Here is a 13,857-nt window from a genome sequence, read left to right as displayed (position 1 = left end):
GATGGAGCTGGAGGGAAGAAAAATTAAGGAATATTGAGAGCACAAAGGTGAGTGGGTGTTCCCTTACTATATATACTTTGCACATTTGTAAATATATTTTTCTTACCTGAAATTCTCACCTAGTTATAGGCTCTTCTATCTGATGCAATTCTCCGAGGTCAAAACCAGTGTAATAGGTGCCCTCCCCTTGGTCACATATCTCCGTTTGTTTGCCTCAGGTCTATGGTCTCTTGTGCAATCTCAGTGCAGTGAGCTGCTTTTTTGACCACAGCAGTGAATGAGCAAAGCCTCTTGCTCTGTCAATATGGTCGTTGGGCAATGCATACGTTTTATTTTTGTCAGAGGATCATATCATGTGGCCTCAAGAGTACAGATTTTGCAGTTTGGTTTCTTCCCTGAAGCTGCTGCACTGCAAACAAGTCGATGTGGATGTGGTAAGTTTAAATGTTGATTTGAATTGGGGTAAGTCTAACTTACTGTGCCCTCCCTGTAATGTGTCAGGCTTAGGTGTGAATTACATTTCAAGTAATAGTTGTGGACCTTAGCCACTCACAGTGGCTTATAGCATGACATTACAACCGTATAGTCGCTCCCACTCTCCATCTGTATGATGTTGAGCTATGAAGTTAGCGCTTGGTGACTCTTGAAATCTCTGCTGGATGCCACATGAGGTTAGAGATGTGTGTCTAGCCTAAAGGTGCTGCCCTATTAAATGGGAGGATGCTGGTTTGCGCCTGAAGGTGTGGCTAGTGTGGTTTGACAGAATCCCTGAGTCAGCTCTCCGATGGGTAATCGACATGGTAATCTGAATGCCATCAGTGTCTCCTGCAGGCTTCCTTTGTGTATATCTTAATCTGGTGGAATAAAACTCTGGAGAAACAAAAATCTGGAGGCCTCAAATGGGATCAGAGCGAAACTCCGGTGCATCTGATGTGTGTGCTTTATTATCAATGAAGTTAGTAAATGTGCCCAAATGCTGTGTGGAGATGGGCTGGACCACCTCACACCCAGGTGCCAAGGCAATACTGGGTGGGCACTTGGGAAGCTCCAGACGAAGGCTGGGTCATGAGTGCTTGTTTTGAATTGGACACTGGTGCTGCTGAAGCTCACTCTGTGCAAATAAAAATGACTGACCTTCAGGCTCACATCCGTGACTGACAATGACCAGTCATTACATCCTAAAGGATAAGCTCATGTTGAGGACTCAGTATGAGGATGTGACCTGAACATTATTCTTGCATGAGGGATGGCCTGTGGAGAGATGTTGCAGTCTAGATTCAGAGCAGACCTCAGACATTCACTGGAGAACCAGTGAGTGATTTGTGCTCCTTGAGGCATCTTGTAACATTCCAGACAGACTGCCATGAGTGCACTGAGGGTTTCAGTGCTGTTCCCAACTCTTGAAGTCTGCCACAGGCAGTGAAATGTTGGTGAAATGCTTGAAAAGACTGCCCAGTGGGCAGTACCCGGCCATGCCCCCGACCACCCCAGGTCCAATGGTCTTCAATCCCTCTGGCATGGCCATGGCGGCTGGTCTGCTAGTGGAGACCAGTGGTGATTTGCGCCAGTGTGATGTCTCACGGGAGAGGTAGGAAGCATCCAGGAGGGGTAAGCAGCCAGGCCAAACTCCCTAATGAGGTGGAAATCTAGGTAATCTGATGGTAAGAAGCTTTGCACCCTTTTGGGGCAGAAAATGGTTCTCTACAATAAAAAGGGGCTGGGAAGATAGCAATCTAATTCACGCCAAGCGCGAATCGGATTCTTGGCCTCTCACGCTATTTTCCCAGCTCGCTGAGTGGATTGACGGGCACGGCAAGCTGGTAAAATCGGGTTCATCATGTTTTAAACCTTGGGGCAAGTGTTGATAATCTTTTTTTTAAATTCACAAAATACTTGCTGCTGGAATCATTTAAATTTGGACATACCACTTTGTGGGTAATAAAAAAACTAACCTCACACTCTAAAACTTTAAAAATTGATCACAGACAACAATAAAACCAATAAACTCTGAATGCAACACCAACATCTTCTGTTTTTATTACAGCTTCATAGTAGCCACAATATTTTGCCCTCGTTCTCCCTGTATATACTTTGCTCTTACTGGCAGTGCAGCGGAATGAGTGGTACTTAACATTCGCTCTTTGGAATCTACATAAAAGCGAGACTCTGATAAAATTGACAAAGTATTGGTTATTTGGAGGATATAACATATATAACCTCCACACACAATCCTGTTTGCCATGCTGTATAACATTGTCATTTTATCCTTGAGAACTCTAAGACACATTGCTCTCTGGGCAGCAGAAAACTATTTAAAAACCCAGTGTGTGAGTGTGCTGAGCGTGTTGTCATTAGGATTTGCTGAAGGTCAGAAACTACAGTCAGCACTGAAAGCAGCTCACAATCTACCAACACGATCCAAGATTTTATCTCACAATCTACCAACATGATCCAAGATTTTAGCTTACAATATACCATCAAGATCTGAGATTTTTTGACTGGATTCCATCCAAGACAGGGAGAATCAGAGCTGTTGGAGGAGGCAGACAGAAGGAAATATGCCACAGGGTGCTTGACCCTACTACCACCCATTTCTCAATTTTCTTTTCTCACTCACACCTTAATGCTTCATTGAGCAAATACTCTTTCGCAATGCTTATATCGTTATCTCTACCTACTACCCACCACTCTTATTTCCTCTTTCCAGGTTCTGGGCCAATTGGAAATGAAGCAAGAGGAGCACACCTCAAGCTGAAGATGCTCTCCCACTCATATTACGGTTGCATGTACCAGTTTAGGAATTTACACAGTGACTTATAGAGGTCAAACTGTGTGATGCACCAAGCACACGTGAGCAGGGGTAATGGCTAGAGGAAAACGCAGCTTAGAATCCAGCTTATTGGAGAGTGAACTTGTGTCCTAGTCCTCCTCAGGTGGGCAAAGGTGATGGTTTTCAAGGCCTGGCACTTAGAAAATGAGTGTTAGGTGAGTGAGAGGAATGGTCAGGAGCAGTGGATTAACTTTCAGCAGAGTTATGGCGATTGTGATGGAGTCCATTTCCAACTTGTGCCTGGTACACATGCTTGCATGGAATCCTTGCAGTCTACTGTGTAGTCCGCAGTGAGCGGTGTGCAGAGTGCATTTGGGCCCACTCACTACAAGTCTTTGGCAGCAAAGGCAACATCTCATAGGGATGCACTTACTAAGGTTATGCAGACAGTGGACTCCATCATCTCCTTCTTGATTCGGAACATCCAAGACATTAAAAGAACTCCTGGAAACTGCTCTGGCAAAGTTTGAAGAAATGTCCTGTTTTAAAAATGCTTAGAAGGCTCACTGTGCCTTTATACCAAGCAAGAAACCTCTTTTACATGGACTGGAAAAAAATCCATTTTAATAATACTTGAATTCAAGTACACTGAGAATAATTGATAGCTTGCAAAGATAAGAGGGTTAAGAATCTTATTGAAGAGTTCAGATAACATTATTATAAATTGAGAGTTACATTTTGAAATGCTCCCAGAACATCTATATTTGTAATAAAAATAGTGAACTTCATTAAGGTAGTTTTACTAAATTGGGGGACCTATTTTTGCAAACAATGTTGCTATGGTGAACATTAGCAGCTTGCATGTTGTTAACAAGTGACAGTGTTTGTATTGAAGGATTATTGATTGTGATATAAACAGGATTGGAATATCTTTCGGCATTCTTCATCCATTTTCAAACTGCCTTTTTCATACAAACCCACACACAATTCCAACTCACAACATCAACCAGCTGAACTTATTAGGTTTTGTGTCATAACATAAATCTGACTAATATCACAATATTTTCTAATTAGAATACTACATGCAATTCACTTAGGCTGCAATATAATTTATCCACTGGTGCAAAGCAGGATTGTCACACAAAAATTCAAGTTTAAATCAGGAATCCATCACAAACATCAAACATGCACAATAAGCTTCCCTCCATGAGACTGTCTCACACGCTTTGACTTGTCACTGGGCGGAGTATGATACAGTATGAGCTTGGCATTGATTATTTTTAATGGGTTGGATTTTACAGAGTGCCGGTTTCCCCATGCCAGCTAAAAGGCCAATAAGAACTCACCCACCATGGCCATTCTGGAAGCAGCGGTAATTGCCTAAGATTGAGACGTCTGCCCCCACTGGGGAGGAAATCCTACCTTTGAGAGCTTCCAGCCAGCCCGATTAGCCATCAGCGCTGTAGTCCCAATAGTGGTAGGTTTGAATGGTAGCCATTGATGAGACTACAGGCAGTCTCCATGCAAGAGAAGGTTGTAGAACTGGGCTTAAAAATAAGTCCAGGGTGTTGCTGGGGCTTGGCTGTCAGACCTTAGCAAAAGGAGTGGGGGCCAGGTTTGAGCCTGGAAGGTTTCAAAGGGGGGGTATGAACTTGTGGGGGTGTCTCCAGTGGGCAGAGGTCTTCCCATTTGCTCAACACCAGCCCGTGCCAGTCACCGACCTGACCTGGGCCTCTCTTGCCACAGGTAAAATAGCAACATATGCGGAATGAGGCACTTAATTGGCAAATAATTGGCCACTTAAGGGACTCAATAGGCCCAAGAGTGAACAGGCTACTTGATGCCTACCCCACCCACTGTAAAATGGAAACCAGGTCGGGGGCAAGCAGGAGGGCAGTGTGAAGGTCAGGTGTGGCATTTTATGAGCAACGCTCCACAATCATTATACATGCTAGTGGAGGAGGGAGGGGGTGCTGTAAAATCTAGCCTTGTGTTTCAAAGAGTGGGCAATTTTGGTTTTGTTCTTCTAACGTTGTACAATAACAATCAAGGTGAAGTGTTCCACATATATTTAGAACCGAGCTTGATCTTTCAGAAACACCTGTCTTGAGTTTACATTTTAGTTTCTTTTTTAAATCTCCATCTTTCAAATTTTCAGGTTCTTTTTTGGCGAAGGTATGTTTACATGAGAAAGAGTTCAATTTTCAATAGATCTATGTATCATCACACATGTTTCCAAAATGTCTGTTTGCAAATGGAGAAATGGTAAGCATTATGCTGGCAATAAACGAGGCATTTGTACTCCAGTCATAACATTACATATGTGACATCTACATTTTGATTCTTTACCACTTTAAAAAGTAAATCTGAACTCTGGAAAGCCTTTTTTCCCATTGTACCTTTGCTGGTGTTAGCCGCATATCAAAAATATTGGTTCGAACCCTGTTTCTATCCTTTTTCCCAACGTACTTCAACATTTTCTTTCAGACTTTAAAATTTGGTTGGGCCACACTTGAAGACCTGTGAACAATTCTCAACTCCGTAATACAAAAAGGCTATAGAGGCACTGGAGAATGCGCAAAGGAGATTTGCTGGATTGATAGCTGAACTCTGAGGTTATATTCAGCAGGAAATACTGAACATGCTGGAGCTCTCTTCTCAAGGAAAGAGAAAACTGATTGGTGACCTGATGGACATATCAAGATTATAGAAGGATTTGATAGGGTAGGTAAAGAAAAGATGTTTCCACTTGCAGCGAGATCAGAATCAGGGCCATAAATATAGGAATTGCTAATAAATTCAAGAGGGACTTAAGGAGAAACTTATTTATCAAAAAGTGGAACTCCCTATCACAGTAGTTAAGGTGAATAGCAGATGCATGTAAGGGAAAGCTAGGTAAGTACATGAAGAAGAAAGCAATATAAAATCTGTTAATGGGTGAGATGAAGGGTTTTAAAGTTAATTTATTAGTGTCACAGGTAGGCTTACATTAACACTGCAATGAAGTGACTGTGAAAGTCCCCTAGTTGCCACACTCCAGCGCCTCGTCGGGTACATGGAGGGAGAATTTAGCATGGCCAATGTACCTAACCAGCACGCCTTTCAGACTATGGAAGGAAACCGGAGCAAATTCACGCAGACATGGGGAGAATGTGCAGATTCCGCACAGACAGTGACCCAAACTGGGAATCGAACCTGGGTCCCTGGCGCTGTGAGGCAGCAGTGCTAACCACTATGTCATCGTGCCGCCCCAGGGTGGGATGAGGCTTGTGTGGATCATAACACAGGTGGGTCAAATGGCCTGTTTCTGTGCTATAAATACTTCGTAATTATTGCCTCAGACATCCTGGGCGGGATTTTCCGGCCGCAGTGGCCCCAAGGACGGAAGATCCCGAATGAGGTCAACGGATCTTTGCATGGTCCTTGTCCTGCCTGCTACGATTCCCATGGCGGGCGGGATGTGAAAATTTCGCCCATAATTAATTCCGGCATGATATTCAGATGTTAAAAGTACTTTTTAAAGCACGTACAATATTCATTTGTACTGCTTTAATCCGTATCATATTGTGCAATGTTACCTCTATAATCTACACATTAGGCAAGGTTACTCCAGACAGATCATATTTAATAGCTTCATAATCTACATTATACTAAAATGTAGCTTCTGATTCACCATGAGAACTGCCACAGGGTACCCACTCCTAAAATTATTTTTTAAAACTCATTATAAATTCAGTTTTACGGCAGAGAAAATACACAGACCCTATATTCCCTCTCTCTGCATATGCCTATTCTATACTTTTCTTTCTTTTTGACATAAATTGGCTTGACAAGTGTAAGAAGAACTTCATTTGGTGCTAGTTTGTTAATACTAACACCTTTGCTAGATTCACAGTCAATTTAATTAAAAATGTAACAGATTACAAGACTGCTAAAAAGGTTGCTGAAAAAAATCAATCAGTCTTTGATGGTGTTTGCAATGTGTTACAATTCAATCTGTGAGCTACTTCCACACATCAGCTTGGGAGCTAAAACTGCACAGTGATGAAAATGTGAACATTGCGTGATTGTGTTAATTCAAACCCTGAGCTATGGAGTATCACTGATAATAAATCAGAAAATCCACAGACAATAGCATTAACCGCTGGGAGCGAGTTCAACAACTCTGTCAGTCAGTTTGTTTCTTATCCCCAACCAACTTTCTTCCTCAATGTTACTGAAGTTGATCTTTTATGTTGTTTTGTACCCATCAGTCCTGGAATCTATCGATTTAACTGCAGCTGTCTGCATTAGTTTAGACTCAAGAGTAAGAGAATAAAATAACATGGAGATACTGATTTTGTTCAGATGTTAAAGCCAGAGGGTGTCTATCTTTATGGCACAAACAACTATATGTCGCTGTCCATGTAGCAGTTACACCACAGTATTTCAATAGTGTTTGTGCATGGAAAAACTATTGAGCATGTGTGAGAAGTCTTTCTCTTTCCTTCTTCCTTTATTGCCTCAAGACTTGCCCCAATCCGCTAAGCATATGCAGTTGCAAGTTAAAGAGGGATCCATGTTCAGTTGATTAATTTTGCAGTTTTGTGGATAAAATTTATCTGAACAACTACAACAGTTATCAAACCACAATCATCCTCAACACCGATGCCCCACAAGGCTGTGTTCTCAGCCCCCTACTATACTCCTTATACACGTATGACTGTGCGGCCAAATTCCCCTCCAATTCGATTTTTAAGTTTGTTGATAACACCACCGTAGTGGGTCGGATCTCAAACAATGACAAGACAGAGTACAGGAATGAGACAAAGAATCTGGTGAACTGGTGCGGCAACAATAATCTCTCCCTCAATGTCAACAAAACGAAGGAGATTGTCATCGACTTCAGGAAGTGTAAAGGAGAACATGTCCCTGTCTACATCAACGGGGATGAAGTAGAAAGGGTCGAGAGCTTCAAGTTTTCAGGTGTCCAGATTACCCACAACCTGTCTTGGTCCCCCCCCATGCCGACACTATAGTTAAGAAAGCCCACCAACGCCTCTACTTTCATGTCAGCTACGACTCTCACCAACTTTTACAGATGCACCATAGAAAGCATTCTTTCTGATTGTATCACGGTTTGGTATGGCTCCTGCTCTGCCCAAGACCGCAAGGAACTACAAAATGTCGTGAATGTAGCCCAATTCATCATGCAAACCAGCCTCCCATCCATTGACTCTGTCTACACTTCCCGCTGCCTCGGCAAAGCAGCCAGCATAATTAAGGACCCCATGCACCCCAGACATTCTCTCTTCCACCTTCTTCTGTCAGGAAAAAGATACAAAAGTCTGAAGCCACGTACCAACCGACTCAAGAACAGCTTCTTCCCTGCTGCTGTCAGACTTTGAATGGACTTACCTTGCATTAAGTTGATCTTTCTCTACACCCTAGTTATGACTGTAACACTACATTCTACACTCTCTCATTTCCTTTTCTATGAACAATATGCTTTGTCTGTATAGCGCGCAAGGAACAATACTTTTCACTGTATGTTAATACATGTAACAATAATAAATAAAATAAAATCAAAAACCAAATTCATACTTCTTCAATTTCATGATACACAGTGAAGTTTTTGGCCCAGGAACCAAATTGTGCATACTTAAACTTGGGTTGCATAATTCACATTACATTGCCCAAATTCAAAACTGCATTCATTAAATCTGTTGCATTTTTCATGGACCCCAAACTAAACAGCTACTCTTCACGTTAGATAATTGAAATGAAAGGAATACTTAAGAGTGAAAGGGTAAATTAAGCTATAAAAATATTCGACTCCTGAGGGAAGACCCTAGTGAAATAAAATAAACTTAAAGCTCTGCTAGACGTGAATATTTTCAATCAATTAAATGGCTAGCAGCGAAAGAATTAGTGCAGATTCATTGACACATTAACAACTGTGACTCTTTCTATTGTCTTTAACAAACAGAATATTCTAAATTGACGGATTTGTGCAACACGAAGACAGTCACCAGCTGAACAATTTATCACCAGAATTCTCTTTAATCCAATCATGACATGAAAACTGTTTCAAAATATCATTAAACTAAATTTATAACTAACTGCTTCCTTAATAAGAGCAACAGCCATTTTAACAGTCGATGAGGTAACATTGTGCAGTACTGCTGTTGACCCAGTTTGTTGCAGAGCCCAGGAACTGGATTCATACTCTGAATAGTCTGCTGTCTGGAGAGGTTGCATTTCACACCGGGCAACTTGAACTAGTTTAAAACATGCACCACAATGTATGGTGGGATTTTCCAGCCCTTCCCACCAGAGGGATCTTCAGATCCCTCCAAAGGCAAACATCTGCAGTAGATTCCTCGGCAGTGGGACGGACAAAGTGGTACAGACATTGGCGAAACCGGAAGATCCCGCCAGCAGCCAATGGTGGGCTGCCGCCAGAAAGAACTGAAAATCCCACCTATAGGATTAAAAATAACTGATTGCAGAATTAATTTCAACTTGATAGAGCAATCATCTTAAAAGTTCAAAGGTACAGATCAATAATCAATCCCACATTGGATGATAAAACATTCTGCCCCATATTGGAACGCACAGGTATAAATTTACATGAGGAAAGCAATTCATTTTAGTCTCACCACACAGTCCCAGAGCTAAATATCATAGCTGATTAAGTGATTCATGGTACAGATAAGTTTTCTGGGTGGCAAAAGGCCAAGGGTTTTCATAAATCTATATATCCAATATGGCAGAAGAATCCGGTTGAATGAGGTGAAAGCTAACCTGCCAATAACTATGAGCAGTATCAAAATACCCTGGGCTCAATAATCCACAGAGGGAAAAACAAACTCTCCGTACATTGTAAAAATCATATTGACAGTGTGACCAGGACACACAAAATAACAATTGGAAAACCTAAGTAATCATGCACCTTAAAAAATGCACAATTCCCACCTTTGCTGGAAACAAATTTGCTCCTTCGAATCTGTCACTGAATTATGTCATAGTCTAATAACATAACACCATCAGACTGTTTGATATATTTATCCAGGTAGATCTGAAATGGAATGTACACGTCAGTCTGCTGTTAAGCGAACTAAAATCCATCTGTACATGCTTCAGAAACTGAAATATCATTCCTTCTCAAGCGTTGATCTCATAACCATTCTCACATATTTTATTCGTCTCATATTGAAATGTGCACCGGGATTTTCTGGCCACGCTCTCCCCAAGACTGGAAAATCCCACCTGAGGTCAACAAACCTTTGCATGGTCCCTACTCTGCCTGCTGTGAATCCCGTAGCAGGCGGGACGGGAAAATTACGGCCATGGTGTGAACCTGTGTGTTCGAACGAATCACAAAGTAGCAAGTTAAAGTCATTGAAGATGAAGAAGAAAGGGCCTGCAAAGTCGCTACTGATCCCCATTACTATAGTTACTCAGATGCCGAACACGATTGTGGTCTGGAGACATTCCAGATCAGATGCGACCAACTCAGCCATTCTTTCGCAAGATTGTTTCCAACCCCCACATTTCACTTTTTGTTAACCTGCAACCAGATCACTCAGTAGCAACTAACTGAGTTCAGACGTATAAAGCAAAATTTACGAGTGGTGTAATGCCAGATCTCATCTGCACCATGAACAAATTCTAATGACTTAGACTTGGAATGTTGATATTGTAAAGACCCTTATGTTCATGTTGTTATTTGACTCTGTTCTTCCTAGAATTTTATTTGAAATCATTGATTGTAAAAACTATCTCAATTATGGTCCTTGGTTGTGCCAGAGTTGATTGTTAAATAAATAACTCTTTAATAAATGAATAAATAAATGTGGCGGGTGGAATTTACCAAAACAATGGCAAAGTATCAGGTTCTGGTGTGTCTCTCTCCAGGAACAGCCAGGCTTTCACTTCAGATCCTCTGACTCTTTGTCAAAAAAAGCAGGGTGGGAGGAAGCGTGTTTTGTGCCATCATTCTGGCAGGCTCCAAGTGGAAGGGCTCCCTGATCACAAAGTAAAATTAAAGGCTCCCCACGAACGTTGTGACCCCTGACTGACAAGGGGGACACTTCCAAACCTCAACCACAAAGGGCCATCCTCCTCCTCACCACTTAATGGTTGAGTCAACCCCCCACACCATGCAGGCATCCAACCTCCCCTCACATTTTCTCTAACATTGGTGCATGCCCCATCTGCCATGCAAACACAAGCACCCCCCCCTCCACTACTGCACAGAATGGGAACCCCCACAATAGGGTTCCCTAGAAGCCCTGCGGCTAGCCCAGCCCCTGCCCCTGGCAGTGCCAGCCTCAAGCAACTGACACTGCCCGAAGTAATGGTGTAAAGCCATATAATATGTAAATCCAGTCAATTGCATGGCAATCAGCTTCACGCCCTTTCTAGGCAAGATCTCAAATTGAGACCTCGCTGCCACAAACCCCATCATGGTCCTCTCATGAGAGTTAGCAACCATAACAGGATTCACGGCCACAGCAAACGGGCCCTGAGAATCTTGCCCATCATCCTTCTTACAGCCACGAAATTCACCTTTGACCTTGACGACTTTACTTAGGTTAGTGTATACATAGCATAGTCTATCGAATGTAAGATATCATTTTTGGATTGATTTGCCATGCTAAATTGCCCCTTAATGTCCCAGGGTGCGTAGGATAGAGGGATTAGCGGGGTAAACACGTGGGGTGACGGCAATAGGGCCTGGGTGGGATTGTATTCGGTGCAGACTCGATGGGCCGAATGGTCTCCTTCTGTACTGTAGAGATTCTACATGTGACTCCAGAGCCACAGCAATGTAGTCAACTTCTATGATTCTATGAACTGATTTTTCTTGGGATGGCAAGGCCCTGCAGTTATTGCCTGGCTCTATGTGCCCTGCAGAAGGATGTTAAGAGTGAACTATACTGGTGTGAGGCTGGAGTCACACATAGCCTCACTGTCCAAGGATTGAAGCAGTTGTATTTTTCTTTATGACAATTCGAGACCTTCATGGTCATTTTTACTGATTTCTGCATTTCTATTTCTATATTTTTTTAACCTGAATTCAAATACTCAAACTGCCCTGGGGGAATTTGGACTGGCAATCTCTGGGTTTTTAGTGCCGCTACTGTTTACCAGTCCAACAGCATACTATACCCCTCCTCGGAGCTTTATTAGACATTTCTACAATAAGGCCATTCCTTCACATAGTAGAAAATTGAAGGCTTGCAGCCAGCAGCAATATACAAGAGCAACACAACTCCCAGGACAAACCTGAAGATTCACTGCCGGGCCAGAATGTCGGAGAATCCTGGTGTGCACACAATTTCAGCAATGCTAAATTCCTCACACGAACCTGCCCGGATGCAATTGTAATTGAGGCATCCATTAAAAGCAGGCAAAAGAAGACAGATCTTGCTCTGGGCTGAATTGTCATACTACTTAATGTAGTTGATGGTCTGAAAAAATAAGCATCTGCTAAGTTGTCTGATTTGACAAAGTACGGATGGTTTAAATATGCTATCCTGCAGCCATTTCTATCTGGAGAAGATGGCTTTTTGGAATAGACAGAACAGCACAAGAAACCCTCTACGGTCTGAGAAATAGATTTTATAAGAAGGTTATATATTTTTGGGTCAAAAGAGTTAATATTTAAAATAAACACATGTGAGGATGAAGTTGTAGAATAGTGATTAATCTTTTACTTTCAGATTCAAGGTAATATTGTTATTTTCAACATGACTGGCCAGTGCGTGACTGAGAAATGCAGATTGATGATACATGTTGATGTTCAGTGAGGAAATGCTTTTCAATTTGTTCATGCAAGCACAATTGGAAAGTTTGGCGCAAATTTATGAAGTGCTCTTTTTTTTTAAATGACAGCAGTTGAAGAGTTAGTTGAGAAACATTACTCAACAGGGGCAGCCAAAGTAAAACCAAAGGCCTACAAAAAAAAATTAAATCAGATCACAACCTTCGCATTTTGTCCTTTAAAAATGATGTCTTTGAGATGGGTTAATGAGCAAATGGCAGCACAACGCTCCGTTACTGCCCTATTTTTCTCCTTTCAATTTGAATTAGAGTTTTTATTCACCAGAGAGACAGATTATTGAGCCATTTACCACAGCTCTTTTAGTTCACTTTGTTTAGGGGGATTTCATCAGCAAATTGACATGTAAAAATTGAAAAGATACAAAACATGATATACCTATTTCTTTGAAACAGCAACATCCATCTTTAATTTTTTTTAAATTGCCAGCATCAGGAATATTTTGCCTTTGGAACATGATGCTGAGCAAATCCCAATTTATTTGAAATATTACAAATACTCTGCTCATGTCCAGATCAGAGGAAGTCACAGTATTTATTTAATCACTATTATTTTCATTCTTCGCCTTAAAGAATATTTCAAATCAGTAGAAATTATTGCCAGCCGTACGTTTAGCTATCTTGCCCCTAAACTTTGGAATTCTCCCCCCCCCCCCCCAAAACCTCTCTCCCTCCTTCTTTACCTTCCTTAAAATCTCTTTAAATATGCTTCCTTTCTTGGCTCAGTGGAAACTTTGCCAGATTGTGGGCAGGATTCTCCAATTTAGTCCATAACTGCCCTGCTGCAAGAGTGGAAAATCTGGCACTCAGCCAAAATTCCATTCACTGCAGTGGCACCAGAGATTCCCAGGCACGGATGAGGTCAGAAGATTTTAGCATATACCTCTGCGAAGTCCCTTGGGAGGTTTCTGGACATTAAAGGGGCTATATACACACAAGTTCTTGTTAATAGCATTTTTTGGCAGTTGCCTCGGTTGACTCAACTGTGAAAGTCAAATCCATATCAAACATTACTGTTACCATCCCGGATATCAGCGGCACAGCAGCAAAATGGTTAGCACTGCTGCCTCACAGGGACCCGGGTTCAATTCCAACTTTGGGTGTCTGTGTGGAGTTTGCATGTTCTCCCTGTGTCTACATGGGTTTCCTCTGGGTGCTATGCTTTCCTCCCACAGTCCAAAGATGCGTGGGTTAGGTGGATTGGCCATGTGAGGTTACAGGCGGGAGTGGGCCTGGTTTACTTGGTCTGTTGGAGAGTC

At 42.0% G+C, this 13,857-nt stretch overlaps 1 protein-coding gene and 1 long non-coding RNA gene across 11 annotated transcripts in view; one reads left to right on the top strand and one right to left on the bottom strand.

The window, feature by feature from the left end:
* fhit (fragile histidine triad diadenosine triphosphatase) overlaps positions 1–13,857 on the bottom strand; it is a 1,076,873-nt gene that overhangs the window by 80,516 nt on the left and 982,500 nt on the right. The gene's annotated exons all lie outside the window — the stretch shown is intronic.
* Positions 352–6,273, top strand: LOC144491559 (uncharacterized). 2 transcript variants are annotated; one of them, XR_013497466.1, is made up of 3 exons: positions 352–434; positions 2,708–2,860; positions 5,258–6,273. It is a non-coding gene; the product is annotated as an uncharacterized LOC144491559 (long non-coding RNA). The 2 variants fall into 2 exon arrangements; XR_013497465.1 differs by lacking the exon at positions 5,258–6,273 and adding an exon at positions 4,929–5,056.

Source organism: Mustelus asterias, chromosome 3, assembly GCF_964213995.1.
Source record: "Mustelus asterias chromosome 3, sMusAst1.hap1.1, whole genome shotgun sequence".
Classification (NCBI taxonomy): Eukaryota; Metazoa; Chordata; class Chondrichthyes; order Carcharhiniformes; family Triakidae; genus Mustelus; species Mustelus asterias.
This window is presented reverse-complemented; position numbering and strand designations above follow the sequence as displayed.